The 16,215-nt window shown below is 43.5% G+C and overlaps 1 protein-coding gene and 1 long non-coding RNA gene across 9 annotated transcripts in view; both read right to left on the bottom strand.

Annotated features, from left to right (window-relative positions):
* PAK1 (p21 (RAC1) activated kinase 1) overlaps window positions 1-6,354 on the bottom strand; it is a 73,959-nt gene extending 67,605 nt beyond the window's left edge. For 2 of the 8 annotated variants that reach the window (XM_068930678.1, XM_068930679.1), the window contains exon 1: window positions 6,287-6,354. The gene's annotated coding sequence lies outside the window, so the exon portion shown is untranslated. Of the gene's footprint in view, window positions 1-1,992; window positions 2,394-4,903; window positions 5,020-6,233 lie in introns of those variants that run through there. The other 6 variants (XM_068930681.1, XM_068930680.1, XM_068930683.1 and 3 more) reach the window with 5 other exon arrangements.
* A 1,205-nt stretch (window positions 6,355-7,559) lies between these two features.
* LOC138065660 (uncharacterized) lies at window positions 7,560-12,041 on the bottom strand. The gene is made up of 3 exons (XR_011138768.1): window positions 11,969-12,041; window positions 11,488-11,607; window positions 7,560-10,940 (listed from the first exon to the last, which is right to left on the bottom strand). It is a non-coding gene; the product is annotated as an uncharacterized lncRNA (long non-coding RNA).
* Window positions 12,042-16,215: the final 4,174 nt, after the last annotated feature.

The raw sequence follows: 16,215 nt of genomic DNA, 5'->3' as shown, positions 1-16,215 counted from the left end.
AATTAAAACTGTGTCCAGAAAGACTTTTACGCTTGTTTTTGAATGTATATGAAAATTTGCTTTTTATTTTTGACCTTAACTACAGTGTTGTTAGTCCAATAATACAGTGGTTTGGACCACTCTCACTAAGGCAACTTTTATAGCTAGTACATGCTACTGTGATTAAGTCTTCCAGTGCCACTGACCTATGAAAAGGAACGTTTTACTAAGCAGAACACAGACAAACTTGGGCTCCGCTAAGATTTAACATAATCTGGGGTTCGTGAAGGAAATTACATTTAAATTTGTCTCGAGTTAGGTGCTTCTTAAAGGATATGTTCATATAAATTGTTCTGTTTCCAGAAGAGCCGAAAAATGTCATGGGAGTTCTATAATTGAGGGTCTTATTAATTTTAACGAATTAATCAATATTGCATTTCATAGCCTGATGTGTCAGTCTGCTGCTAATTCCCTTTTTTGTGGTATGAGCTCCCTGGTCATTGCACCTCCTGCCTGACTTTTAAATCCGGCTTTTAATTTGAAGGGGCTGCTTAGGTGAGCAGCTTAATGAACTAGAAAGGCAAAAGATACATTATCAGCCTTGATTCATATTTTTTCCTCTTCCTCAACACGCAGGGTCACAGAGCTCAGTAACGGCCTCAAACCAGCCGCCTTGGAGCTGCACTTTACATTGAGGTCAGAGCAGAGCCTTGAGCTGAAACGAATCCAATAGCTTCAGTAGTAAAAATAGGATTTACTCAAGGGGAAGAGAAGAGGGATCTACTCCACCCCCCCGCCCCCATCGTCTCTTTTTTTTTTTTTTTCCTCCTGTATTCTGATCACTCATATTTAAGATTCAAGACAAAACCAAGGTCTTTCCGCCTGTCAGGTGGGCTATACAGGTGCAAAAACATTTGATATCAGCGCTATGACCAGAGAGTTAGGTGGCAGGAGTCTTTAAAGTCAATATAGCTGTTTAGTAGAAAAAAATCAGCTTTTCTTTCCTCCCAAACGAGTCTGAATTATGGATGCATATGAACTCAAAGCTCAGCTCTGAATTCTAGCTTTTCCAAAGCAAGACGGAAATAAGACATTCTTGAAATACCTACCAAAAGAAAATGATGAATTCATTCTGGCACAAAGCCTTCATATTGAACTTGATGGTGAAACAGCATACTGTTCCCTTACAGAAAGGTAGGGAAATCAAATCGAAATTAAGTTGTACAAGTTGTACACTTCTCCACGCAATGAAGGAGTTCACGTTAAATGACCAAGGCACTCATGCTTTAAGATCAGCAGAAAACGTACTATTTGGTAACGTATAGGTACAGAAAATAACCCATGTTAGAAATACTTTATGCTAAAGAAGTGAGAGGGTATTTCGCATTCCACAAAGCTTTCTATAAGCAAATTAAGAGGAAAAACCACATACAGCAAGACACCAGTTCAAATGAAAGCTATTTCATAATCCACTTCCTATTTCATGAACAGAACATAAGCCATCAGAAACAGACTTGGTCTCGTAAAAGAGGTATTATCTAAAATACTTTTATGTCGCTTACAGTCATTAAGAGAGTCGATAGTTCAAAGCCACGCTGATGCTTAGAGAAAGCAACTCAAAGTCCAACAGTGGTGCTGTGACACCTTAGCAAACCGGTCTGCCAGTCTCTCTCCTAACCTTTCATATTTGATTTTCCTTCTCCCTGCTGCCCTCTATAAAGCCTTTAAATGCCGGGATTTTACAGCTCATGACCACAGCTATAAAGCTGAGCTCTATCTACGTATACCAAGCTCCTACAAGCAGGAAACAACGCTTATCGTGAACTTCTGCAACCTCCCCCGCAACATAGGTATACAGACACACACACACACAACAGGAATAATATTTTTTCCTTCCCTACCATCTGCCTCAATTATAGGTATGGACTGACTTTATAGAAAATGAGGAGAACACAAGGCATGATTTTATGCCCCACATTAGCCCTCATGGACCTGCACACAGCATGTACTTACCACTGGATTTGCCTCTAGTCCTACCTAGATCAAGGAGATGTTTGCAGCTAGATGTCATATACTTCAAGGTAGTCACAGGATATTAGGTCCAATAGCTCTCACATTGTAACTGGGATCACAAAAGGCTACCGTAGTAGAAATCATTTCTTTTCAGAGTACCTTTGGTCCCTGCTTCTACAGTCTTCTGATTTTGTCTGCCTTTCCCAAGACAATACCTTTCTTCTGTCCCATACATAGCTTTTTGTTTCCCTTCCTTTTTTAAAGCCTAAGATGAAAAAAGGAGGCCTGATTTGCCGCCACTTGACTTCACTGATGCTAGATGGGAAGCAGGAAAAATAGTGATTTCAAGGTAGTTATACCAGTAGAAGAGTGGCAAGTTATAACAGTTATGCACTAGGTTCAAAGAGCACAGATTGCAAGGAGGAAAGAAACTGTGGAAAGAAAGTTATTGTTTAACTTGCACCTCAACCTAGATGCAAGAGATATTTAAAAAAAAAATAAAAATCCATCTTTAGCTACAAGACTGAAAGCTAGAACGCTTGGATAGCCAGTTAACGCAGCTATTCCAGACCCTAGACAATTTCCTGGAAGTATATTGGTACATAAAACAGAACTGAATACTTTTTTCCTTCAAATTCCTCTGTAAATGCACTTAATCAGACGACTTGTTTCCCGTTCTCCCCACCCTAACAAACAAGTGCTAAAATGAAGGGAATTCATGAAAGCTATGTGACTACAGTGCCTTCCAGTAGGCTTGCTAGAACAACTGCCTACCTGCACCCCCAAAGCGAGCTGAGTTAGCGAAAATCATCTCACCTACCCACTGCCACGTACAATGCAATACACGTGAAATAAAGGAGTCCACGATGACTACAAAGAGAAATCAGCATCTCTAGAACGCAACTCATCTGACCTATTTTAAAACGCCTACTAGAGGAAGATAAGTAGCACGTCCTAAAACGGCCCTTTCCTCTCCTCCGATTGCACAGGGAGCCGGGGGAGACGAGCTCGGTTCTGAGCATCTGTGTGTTCATCAGATGAATCCCATGAAGGGCCCCAAACTGTCATATGCAACCCGCAGCCACGTGTTGCAAAGGAGACAGTGTGGGAGGACCTAAAGACTCTATCTATGGCTCTTACCGAGCTGCATGGGGAAGGACAGGACAAAAGTAAGCTTCCTGCCCTGCACAAAGTCAGGAGCAGTTGCTACCAGCAGCAGCAGGATTGATTGTTGCCACTACAGCCATGGTGCCCACATCTACCCGGGGCCATGCACAGCTGCACCCGAATTCAGCAATTTAAAGCTTGGACTTCAGTTTGAGCAAAGGCTTGGTTAGCTATTAGTGACATCAGGGGGTTTTAAGCTATCCATTCCTAAAGAGCATCGCATGCCTTATACTTAGAAGGGAAGAATTGATCACAGTGACTTATGTACTGCTGACAGTCCCCGTTTGGTTGCCACTGAAGTCAATGGAACCAGGCCATTTCCATCTCTGGAAACAAGGTTTCAAAGTAGTATCCCCCCCAGGTGAGAACCAGGTAGAAGCATATGAGAGACAACAAACTGGACCAGTGATTTTCTCCATAAGAACAAGCCCTCGGTATCAAACAGAACATGTGCAAGTTCACCCCAACTCCTATACAGGTCAAGACATCAGGCTGAGAAAATGAGTCCAGTTCCTTGCCAAGCACAGAAAAAGGCTTTTTCATGCAATATGGCTCTGGCACACAATATTCTTTGGGCTTCACACGGATGTGAATGCCAATGAGACATATTCTTGTACCTGTCAAAGGACTAACAACAGACTAGGGTTTGAAGAAACATGACTTGCGCTTTCAGTTGTTTAGTCTCAGTCCATTTCTTGTACCTCCTAACAAAGAGAGGTTGTTTCTCGAAACCTTTACAGTCTGTTTGCTTCTGTTATCATCCGCTGCTGACAGGATGAACTGTAAACCCAGATCGCTTTAAGGGCGGAGCCCTGGATCATTTCTGTATTTTGCTACCTTGAAAAGTCTATTTCAGCTACAGAGGGCTCTGCATACTCTTAGGAATATAAGGGAACTAGGCTGTAACAATTAACTTTTGAAATTAGAAAACTTCCCACAGGTAGGAAGTGAGGCAAGTGCACAGGAGAGAGAAATCCAGATGCAGCTTATTCATATTAAAAGAAAGAATTAGTTAGCAAGCCAGGTGAAAGCCATGCGCTTGTAGTCAGAGCTGAGAGAGAAGATCTGTACAGGCTTAGGAAAAAAATACATAAGAATCAGTAGTAATCACACGGTTCTTTCACCTTTTCGACAAAAAAGTCGGCATCAGTTTTGGACCTAGTGCAAGAAAGGCAGTCAAAAAAAAAAACAACAATAAACAAACAATGCTTTTCCCCTTGCGGATGATGAGCTAAGCTTGTCACACATTTCTTCTAATTTCTTCTTCTCTGAGCAACATCTGAAGTTGCACAGTATTCCCTAAAGCCAGTCAAAGCATTCATGCTGTCATGGTACATGAGCACTTTCCTCTTATTTTTGGCTTTTCCAAAAAGCCCAAAATTTCCAAGTCTAAGAAAGGTAGCTATATCATCCCATTTAAAGAAACTAGTCTCTTCCCATACGACTTGGGAAAGCTAAACACTCACCTAGCTTATCAATCTCTATTTCCAAAGTACAGCATTGTTATACCACACAGGTAAAAACTAGTTCTGTCCCACGATACAAGACAAGAGCGTTTCATAGTTTAAGAGATTCGGTATTAGAACGCATGTAAAGTTCCCCTTTGCTGTCTGTTCTCCCCGCGGAGACGAGCTTTACTTCTCTGACTAATCTGCAGAAAATGCACAGGGAAAGGCAGTTTCTAAGCATCCAGCTGACACGCGCAAGATCTGCTGCACAAAGAGGAGGTTTTTTTCAGCCTTACCCTGAAAAGCCGTGAGCCAGCTTAAGCCACCTACACGCCAGGATGTTAAGAGGAGCAGGCGTGAAGATGCTCCCTACTCTGCCAGGTAGTGTGTGCAACACCAAGAAACTCCAGGTATGGAGAAGGGGGAAGTAGTTTGGCGAAAGGCATCTGTGAGTCACTGTACAAAGAGTAAGTGCAAGCAAAGAGAACAAACACTCTTCCGCCTGTGCCCAGCACACAGCCATTTCAGCAAACTCCAATACCCACTTTCACTTTGAGAAGCTTAAACAAAACTAAACAGCTTTTGCAATTAGTCTTATGCATATAAAATGTACCTATCACTGCATAACACACAAGCCTTACAACGTGTAACAAGCCCCAGCAAAGAGCCAGATTTGGACGTCTATTTATTTATCGGTCTTGTTGCTGAAGAAAAACTCCTGGAGGTAGTGCCTGAGTAAGGATCGAGTAATGCTCAGTGGGAGCAGATGCACCATGACACGCAGACGGACGGAGCCAGCTATTCCCCACAGTCATGAATGTTAAGCCCTCCGGACAACAAAAGCATCAAGAACAGGGACTGCAGGCACAGCAGAGCCGTGGGTTAGGGCATTTCCATGCACGGAGCAAGAAACAAGCCTCAGTGCCCCAAAGGGCTTGTCCTGCTGGCGCTGCCTTTCCTGCAGGCTCCCAGGAACACCCAAGAGCACCCAGAGATGTCCCTTCACAGCCACCCACTTCCCAGGCAGAAGACCCTGCTTTGAGCAGGGGGCTGGACTACAGACCTCCTAAGGTCCCTTTCAACCCGAGTTATCTCATCATCCCAAGTTCAGCTTTCCTTTTAACAGTACTTTAACAGCAAAAAGGCACGATCTGAAGGTAGGGGCGGGGGGGGGGGAAGGGAAGGGAGAGACACACGCCCCCCTCCCCATCCCTGGCCACCGACCACACAAAGCCAGGGGCTCCATCACCCCATCGCCCAGCAAAGGGTCCAGCTCTTCAGTTCTTTGTGTTTGCCTAAAGCACACGCACACACGCACACACATACACGCAGCCCGTCCCCGCTGCCTCCAGGCTGAACCAGGACAGGCTGCCTCCGCTCAGCAGAAAGTCAAGGGCTGAGCCCCGATCGCTCCCTTCCGCCCTTTGCACTGCAACCCTCTGCCCAGGGACCCTAAACCTGCTCTCTCTCTCTTGCAAAGCCTGGGCCCGGGGACAACTCCCTTTGTTAAATGAATGAACCGGGGGGGGGGGGGGGAAGACTGAGTATCTCCCTCCTTCACCCCGCCAAAAAAAAAAAAAAAAAGCCCGGTCTCTCAGCCCCTTTGCAAACTTCCCGGCTACAAACCAGCAAGCGGCGGCGAGGAAATCCCCCTTCTTCCCCAGCCCGGCGGGACTCACCTTCCGCCCGCTGCAAGGTGCCGCCCGGCTCTCCGCCCGCCGCGCCGCCCTCCAGCCGCCCCTATTGTGGGCGCGGCGCCGCCTCCCTTGGCCCTCCCCGCCTTGCCGCGGCCATTGGCTCCGGGGGGGGCGGCCGTGCCGAGAGGGGGAGTAAAAAAAAAAAAAAAAAGGGGATTTGATACCGCAGATGGACAAGTTGTACGGCCAGGAGCACGGGCCTGGTAAGGCGGTGGGCAGGCTGTCTAGATACACCTCTGTAAAACGGCGCAGTGAAACAAGCGGGTACAGCCAGAAGGGAAAGAGGCACAACAGAGCTGCCTTTCAAAGACAGCGCGCCCGCATCGGGCAAGTTAAGAAAACACCGCCGCGGTCTCGCCGTTCTCTCTCGGACCAACGTTTCTCCGTTCTATAAGCTGGTTCAGGAGCTAAATCAAGCAGAAAACTCACTCCACAGACCTGATCGAATGAATGGAGGAAAGCAGAAAGCAAGTGCAGGATGGGTACAGAGCGGGACTGCAAAAGAGCTGGTTTCGATCAGCTTAACCTGTTGCGGAATTGCACGCTTTGATGTACTCACAGCTATTAAATTAAATTTAAAATTTAATTCCGAACCATTCTCACAGATTGCACGAACACAGCTACAGCGCTGCCTGGACATAGCCTGTCATCCGGACACAACATAAAGGTTGTTAATGTCAGTGTATCAGTTACTTCACTACAAAGGCAGCTACCACCAGCCGGTATCAAGAACCCCGCAGTTAACGGGAGTCGGGCGGACGAGACTGCTGCAGGCAGGGAAGCGAGGAGAAAAGCCCACAGCTGAGCTTGCATGTCAGATGCCAAAAAAAAAAAAAGGGGGGGGGGGGCCCACCATCGGCGCTGAAGGCAAAACTGAACGTTATCTTTCAGAGCTTTGCTGAGACCTGAGGATTAACTTCCTCTTGTACCATGCTAGGTCTCAAAAAGCCTCTTAAGAAAAAAATGTGGCTGCTATAAAATGTGGATGGCTGGGAACTAAAAAAAAAAAAAAGAGTTTTGAAACATAGCAAGAGATCAGTCCAAAGCACTCGTAAACAGGCCTTGTCCAACAAGACAGTTTTAAAAATACATTCATTCAACCATTTATCAATAATATCAAGAACAATTGTGTAAGATATTCACAGCAGCTGACTTAAGGCCTGGTCCATATGCATCTGTATCAGCTCGTGGATGGCTCTAACAGCCCCTACTACAACTGTATGTAATACCTGTATAAAAGTACTTAAAGCTGCATGAGATAATATTGTACTTTAATTATAGCTGTTTCTAAGACCAATTAAAGCTGAGAAAAGACTTTATCTATACACAGGTTAACTCAATTCAGAAATTGTTTCAATGAAATCTTTGTAAATTCATCGCCAAGGGACTTCTCCAAAACATCCTGAATTGTACGCTTTTGTTCCATTGCTATTCTATTCTGCAGTAACCTGGAACCCTAAAGAGACACCGTAAAGGGATATTCTGAGATTCTGAGACTCACAGTTTTCTGAATTTAGCCAAATTTCAGCACGCCTTTGTCCCAGTAAATTGTTGGATGTTTCGGACAGAGTTCCCAAACAAAAGGAGGAAGAGGCGCTTGCAACGTCCATGCAGAGCATCAGAATGGGATATAGACCTACTACTGCCGAACAGAATTAGGTGCTTGAGAAAGGAATGAGTGAAACGCAGATCATTTTATTTGCGTTATAAGCACTCAAAGCAGAGAAAGCGCTCAGTTTTTTTTTTTTCCAGGGAAGGCTCCATCTTGCCTTGTACTCAGAATAAATTCTTATGGCCCCTTTCCAGTAAGGGGGGGGGGGAGGGTTATTTTCTTACACCTCAAAAGGGTCTCTTGTGTTCTGTGGGAAGAAGCCTGGCACCAGGCCCTAGCCTCAAAGACCGACTCTGTTAAGCAATTGATTTTAGAGCAATCATTTAAGAACCTCATTTTCCTCCACTTCAGACAGAGTAAAGTGAGCGCTCCAGCTTTGGTGGGGCATACCTTAACGATTTACTCTTTGACAGCAGTATGGGCATTGATGGTTCTTCCCCTGCTGTGTGCCTCTGCTCCTGAGCCACCCCCTGCACTGTGCCAGTACGGCTATTTGTGCAGGTAGATAATGGAAGGGATCAGGGAACTGAGCCATCTGAGATTTTTCCTGGCTGTTTTTCAGCCAGATCAAATCCCCAAATACCAGGGCTGGCACAACGCATGGGGAACAAAAGGGTATGTGAAATCACCAGAAGCTACATCTCAGCTGAGGGACAGTAACTTGCTATGATGTAATAGCTTAGCTACCTGCAATCATCCCTCCACCCCTCTAATCTGCTCTAGCAAATATAGACTAATTGGCCTCAGCCTACATGGAAAAAACTTGAGCTTATGAATGTCTTGAAGAATTATCATATATATGGAGAAAACTGATTACAAGTCTCTAAGTCTTAGTAGTCAGATAAGGATTGGGGGGAAAAAAAAAAAAAACCACACACACACACACAAAATCCTGTAATCACATATCACAGAATCACAGAATCGTTTAGGTTGGATGGGACCTCTGGAGATCATCTAGTCCAACCTCCCTGCTCCAGCAGGGTCACCTAGAGCATATTGCCCAGGATCACATCCAGACGGGTTTTGAATATCTCCAGCGAAGGAGACTCCACTACCTCTCTGAGCAACCTGTTCCAATGCTCCGTCACCCTCACAGGGAAGAAGTTTTTTCTCAGGTTCAGATGGAACTTCCTGTGGTTCAGTTTCTGCCCGTTGCCTCTTGTCCTGTTGCTGGGCACCACGGAGAAGAGGCTGGCCTCATCCTCTTGACACTCCTCTTGACATAATATACACAATTATAAAGTTCCTCTGCCAAAGGGCTCACTGAGAAGACATAGCAATAGCAAGCAAAACTGAAGGCGATAGTGGGTCAACATATTATTGCTTGGAGGTTTCTCACCCAGTAAATCAAAAGTCAGTCCAGCAAAATTAATGTTGTTATAGTGGTGTGAAGCAATGAAGACGACAGACCGTGATTCATCACTGCCCTACATATTGTATAAGCTTGTACGGCTCTGCAGAGTGTACATAAAACACTTCCAAATCAGAACAATCTCCTTTTAAGTCCATTTTGTCTCAAGTGGATTAAAGCAGTGGAAAATGTGTTTCCGGATGCAAATCTGGGAGGCACCATAGTCAATGTTTTCTCTAAATGAACATGCAAAAAAAGCATGTCAGACTGCACAGCAGCAAGAGTCCTTCGATTCCCCAACTAGTTTTAGGGGGTTTCATTGCCAGAAAACCCAAGCAGCAAAATGATGAAAGGGCTGGAACACCTGACTGGTGGTGAACAGCAAGGCCTCATTCCGGTCTTACCTATCGCTATGTTAGGCGGCACATAAAAGCTATTGCAAAGAAAACTAGAACCAGCTCCAAAACATACAAAAGTAGCACATTACGTCTGGAGCATATTTAACATCAACATGCCTTTCTTACCGTCCTGCAGAAATGGTTTAAATCTTGGCCAGTTTACATGAAGGGATTCAACCCAATCCAATTTGCTAAGACTCCCCCACCTCGAATGAGGCTGAGCACAGGGATAAGAACCAGGACTGCCATTCTAGCAAACTAAAACTGCTTTGTTTTAGCAAACCTGCCTTCAAATTACATTTGTTCTATCCTAGTAGCATCTGCAGTTTTGTCAGCTGAAATCAAAAATCCACCTTATGCATTTACTGTTTCTGCAAAACCATTTCTCAGTATTTAGCTATATATTTCAGTTGATTAATTCTGGATAAATGGTTAAAGCATCATACTAGAGATGTTCCCACATACCACTTGGCCCTTCACCTCTTGTATCAAGAAGCTTACAGTAAAGAATCACAGTGTGTGGGGGTAGTGCAGATATTTTAGTAATTACAACCTGGTACAATTTTTGAGGCTTAAATCCCAGATCATTCAGGTGCTCTTTAAGGGTTAGTTTCTTGTTGGTTGAGTTATCTAAAATTGACTGAACACTCAGAGGACTCTCCATGCCATTCCAATTTTAAATGATCTTTTACCGCTTCACTGAAGTCCTGGAATCTGGCAAAACGTCTGGTGATGAATACAGTTTTACATTCCAGAGCTCCTTTAGCCAGGAAATTGCACAGCAACAGCTAAGAGCGCTTAGTACTTTGGTAAGGAGTAAGCAAGTGAGGGTGAACACTAGGGAAGCCACAAGTGACTATCTGATTTGGGATGCCTTATGTATGTATCTCTGGAAGTCATAAAATACAGATGGGTCCATGGCTTAACAATGAGCTCAGTCTTTGATTCATTACCTAAAAGCTGAATCTGAACACATATATCTCAGTTTCGAGGCCTACTACTGATTCAGAGCTTAAAAAGATTGGGGGCGGGGGAGGAGAGTCACTGGTCTTTGCTGTAAGTTTCTGTGGAGCTGCCCTGATCCCTGGTTTTGACAGATTTTATGGCACTCTCTCAGTGAACTGAAGAGTTTTGTTTCTTGAAAAATTATGACTAGCCATTGGTAACCTTAGATAGAAAACATATTCAAATGCATGAGCTTTGAATGCTTTGGGTCAGCACTAATTCACACCAGGATGTGACTGTTTACATTTTAATCCTACAGTTTGCAGGAATCTGTGGAGAGAAATGAGTACCATGATAGCAATTAGATATTAAAGACATTATCAACGTGCTCCAAAATTAAGCATGGCACTCAAGTCAGAATTGCCTCTTCTAATCTCTCAGGTCAGTCTTATCCACGTCTCTCTACATCAGAGCTTCCTCTTACCAACAGTCTAAAAAGCCGATCCCTGTCCCTATTCCTTCCCAGACGTTTCTTGGAACAGCTAGTCCTACTCCCTCCTCTTCTCCCCTTACCCCCATGATCCCAACCTCTATCTGCTTAATTATTCACCTTGTTTTCAGAAGACCCTTCCCTGCTTGATCCCACACAGCCAACATAAATCAAGGGCAGGCAGGCAGGCTAGATACTTCTTCAGTGCCCAAGATCACTGCTCCATCTTTACTGGAAATCGCAACCAGCAACTGTGCCTTGTGAAATACAGTCATCAGAGCAGCGGTGCAGACAAGGAACAGGGTACCCAGGGAAAACTAGAGGGGCACCACTGAGAGAAAGGAAAAACTGTGGAGGAGGATGGGGTCACAAACATTGCTTTATCACCTAGGCCTTCAGAGCCTGCAGGAACTTGCTGACAGCCCAGGAGGAGTGGAAAGTAGCACGGTAAAGGCAGGCAAACATCGCAAGGACACGAGAGCGTGCGTTCAGACAGCAGCAAAGTTCCTGCAGAAATCACAGAACGTGTTGAGCCTGGAATAACGGTTGCTGCCTCTTGTTCGCTGCCAGTACTAGCAAGCAGCCCTGGTCTGCAACTTTGCTTGGCAGATCTTTCCTAAATCTCTTCTGCCTGGCCTCAGTTGTGAACGGGCTCTCTGGACCCTCCCAGAACCATTACTCTAATCTTTTCTCCTCAATACAAAGAAATTAGAACAAAATAACCCAATGTTGCCCAAAAATCTACATTTCCTGCTCAGAACAGTCTGTTCCTAACAGATAGAAGTCTGTGGCAGACTCTCCCTCCAGGACTCAGCTTACAGAGTTTGGATGGCCTTATATAACACATGCTCAGAAACGCTCTTCTTACCTATGAATAATTTTCTGTTCATTCTGTCTATTTTACATCCAGTGATGCGATAAATCCTTGTCTTTGGGCACCTGGAAGAACATAGTAGAAACTGATTTACAACTAATTTGAGCTCAATAGCTCCTGCTGAACCAGTTAGAAATCCAGAATAACACTTCGGAAAATGAAACTAATCCAAATTACCCAAAAATAAATTATTTAAATAAATGTTATTTTATCTGTAAGTAAGGAGAAATAAAAAAAGAAAGCTATAACATTAAGACAACAAGGGAAACAATTTTGAAAGAGCGTGGTAAAACAGACTGCAGTAAACTTGCCTTTCATTAGGGACTGGCAAAGTTTAATGGGCCATCTTACCCAGAAAATAACAATAAAAATAATAATAAAAAATCAGTTAGCTTTTTCTCTCTTAATTGATTTTTTTGAAAGCATGTCTCTGGAGAGCTTCCACTTCCAGTATCGGGATAAAAAGGAAGGGGGAGAAAAAAGCGCTAGGCAATGCAAGAATGCAAGAGACTGATCGGACAGGGACTACTAATCCAGGGCTACTTTATCACTCAGAAAAATTAGCTTCTTTTGTTAGATTCTACACAGAGAGTCTTGATTGCATTGGAGGACCCTGTAAACAGAGGGGAGAAAGCCAGAAGGAGATTTTAACAGTGTAATGGTACATCAGAGACTCTTTGGCCCTTTTTGCTGAGTTTATTCAAACTGAATGACTCTGAGGACCCAATCCTGTTTCAGCTGAAGCCAGCAAGAGGTTTGCCACAGATTTCAGAGCAAACAAAACCAACCCTTCAGTCGTAACACCTCTGTCAGATTTGGTTTCGCACCCTGCCACAATGTCACAGCTTGAATCACTCCAGTCGCCTGAGCCATTTAAAATTGGACTGAACAAAGCCTAGAGAATAAACTGCAGAGAGAAATCTTCCCCTGATCTTTCCCTTATCCCTGTGATTCTGTCTCACTGCGCTATATGAATAGCGACCAAAAACTGCAGAGCACTGACAGATATGGAGTATCCAAGTGTTTTCGACTGTCGCTTCACAAGCGAGCTGTAAAAATACGAAGCTGCCATCCCTTTTTCTCACCTATTTGCACTTGTGCCCGACATAAACTAAGCAGATGATAACACAGACAAAAGCAACCGTTTCGGAAAAAAAAAATAAATAAATAGTTAGTTTCAAATGTTTTATAAAAATTACACTGAACTTGAGGTATTTTGAACATTGATGCAGTTAAATCCTGTCACTTTCTTTGCACTGTCAAGTGCAAAGTAAAGGTCTTTAGCAATACAACCTGCACTGACAGAGCATGTATAGTATCATAAACAGCACGAGAATTCAAAATTACAGAGTAACCATCTTATCAAAACAGGTTAAGCTGGAGCATGCATTTTGCCTGATAAAAAACAGCTTTCAGAGTTAATCCAGCAGGGGGAGCTATACTAGCTCGGGGGCAATTTGGCTGGCGACAGCGACACTAGTAATTTAATTCCACTGGATTTATACTGGTTGATCATGCTAAAAATCAAAATTACGTGGGAGATACAGATCACTTCAGGCCTGCCAAGAGAGCTAGCACTGCAGAATTCCTTTGATATGATGTACACGGCTGCAGTCTCCCAATTGCTGATGGGTCGTGGATTGTTCTGCAGGACACGGGAAACCTAAAATTTTAATAAACTCATTCTGGTGGATGACAGTGTAAATAGGACATATATGAAACTAGATACATTGTCTTAAACAAGGAATGCATAAGCTTTCTCTCTCTTGGCATGTCCTTTCCAATTACTTCCTATTATATACCTGCAGTATCTGCAAAATACCAACATACTACCACCTGAGCCTTACTACAGAGCACACTAAGTGGATCTTCCAAGACCGCCAGGGTAAAACTGTGATTTCAGGAACATGCCATCCACTTATTTTACGTTCCTGTAAAGCTGCTTCTGGAATCAGAGATACATTAGGTTGCACTAGTCATGGAAGAATCAGCTCATCCAGGACCTTCATTTTACACAACACGCCTGTAGGCCCATTCTGACTCTGGCAATACTTTCTCTGATGAGGTTGCAGTCCTGAATCTCACCATGTTGTCTGGGTTTGTTAATTAACAGTTTTAGGGTAGGCTACTTTGTTTTTCTTTTTGACACATTTTTGGGGATATAGAGAGATTCTTATCAAATTAATCAATTCTTATGAAATAATTAACCTCATAAATCAATCACCAAAGAATCCCGTGAGTGCTACTGCAGATGGGGAAAATGAGATAACAGCTCAATGAGTAACCTCAGGCCACACAGCAAAACTACAGCAATTATGGGTCTTGAATTCAGGAGTTCCTGTCTCTCAGGTCTGCCCTCCAATTAGATCAGTTCTCTAAAGTGCCTCCAAACGCAGACATTTTTTTAGCAAACAGAAACCTAGTGGACCTGACTCAATACAGTCATACAAAGAATGCTCTTCAGCAGGCAGGCAGCCTCTGTCCAGAGGCTTTGCAGCTAGTACACAGCAGCTTCACAGGAAAATACGAACATTATTCTCTGTTGATGGTGGCCTTTATCCCACCTAGATAGTAAAATATAAATCACTGTATAAAGGAAAAGGCCTAGAGACACAGGATAAATAATTGTAAAAGAACTATGCTGAAAGTGAGCCAACTGCTGATACACGCGGACTCTGTTTGAAACAGTGGGAGAAAGCCACTTGCTCACACGGAACTGGGGCCAGAAACATTTACATTACATGATGGACAAAGCTCTGTTTTGCAGTCTGTGTACGACGAATTTTTCTATTTTTTGCACTTATGCCTACATTTCTAGGAAGAGTACATTTAATAAAGCTATATTCAAGAGGACTGTGCTAAAGTTAATTGTTTTTCCCCTTTAACTTTTAGGTGGTTACAAAACAATGAAGCTCTCAGTTCTTCATACTTCATAGGAGAAAACGTACAAAGAGCTGCTTAATCTCTTTCAGTTCAGCTCTTCTATTCTCATGAATATCCAGTTGCAAGGTATCTGTATCAGCCTCCGAATTCTCAGCCCATCCCCAAAGCAAAGAGCATCCAGCTGCAAGCTCCTGTTTTAACATGCTGTTTCAGGGCCTACCAGGTTTCAGCACGAGCGTGCAAGGGTTGCTATGCCTAAATCCGTTTGACGTTGGCAGTATCACAAAATCCAGTAGTACTCATTCCGATTATGAAATGCAGAGTAAGCACTTTCACAATGCCAGGCTAATATTAACATAGATATTTGTGATCCAGAAGGAAGCAAGCTACACAGCTAAAGCAGGCATGTCACCAAGCAAAATCTGAATGCTTCTTGATTGGTTTTCCAAATAATTATTTTATTTGCTTCTGACAGAGACTGGCTCGCAACTCAAGTATTATACAGCTTTCATTACCCTTGCAAACTGCAATTAAAGGAATTAGATGGCAAGATAAAAATCATATCACAGCATCAGCTATGAAAGAATGGTGAAACCAGATAATATTAGGGATTCAAATTAATTTTCTCCCACTGTTGCCAAGCAGTCTCAAATGCAAAGAGGAAAAAAAGAACATAAATATACTTATAGTTAAGGTAATAAATTAACACCTGTACGGTAAATTAATTTGTTAAATTTGCTAATTAAAATGCTAAATTTGGCTCAGTCACTTAGCAACAGCTGCATCACTTTCAGATGTTACCATCCTGCAGCTGTTAGCTGTCACCTAATGCTGGAGCTCCCATCCCTCAAGCAAAGTCAGCAGGAGGAAACGTGTGCCTGCATTTTGGCTGCTTCTCTCCAAAACCTGGTGCCTTCACTCAGATGCATCTTTATCAACTAGCTAAAAGCATGGGTTTGTATTAAGGTAATGGAAGCTGTAGCACACGTTCATTCTGACAGCTCTGCTGCGAGGCAGTAGCCCGCAGCAGAGGGACAGAGCAAGCACTCGTGTCTTGAACTGCCACAGCAATACTCAATGCAGCGCATCCATCAATGCCTGAAGTTAAAACAGAAGAAGCAGCACGAATAAGCATGAAAGCGGCCAAGGAAATACAGACAAGAAAACTTCTACAGAATCTTTGTTACAGTATAACAAAGAAATTTAGGAATTATTAGGCCCAAAAGAGGGACTGCGAGACTAAGTAGCCTAAGGGTTAGAGCACATCCCACTGGAAAGGGAGCTGCAGCGTTGGTCCAAGCTCTCTGGACTACTTAACTGCAACGCTGCTCCACCCCTAGTTATTTGTTTCCTGATAA

This window comes from Struthio camelus, chromosome 1 (assembly GCF_040807025.1).
Source record: "Struthio camelus isolate bStrCam1 chromosome 1, bStrCam1.hap1, whole genome shotgun sequence".
Taxonomy (NCBI): domain Eukaryota; kingdom Metazoa; phylum Chordata; class Aves; order Struthioniformes; family Struthionidae; genus Struthio; species Struthio camelus.
This window is presented reverse-complemented; position numbering and strand designations above follow the sequence as displayed.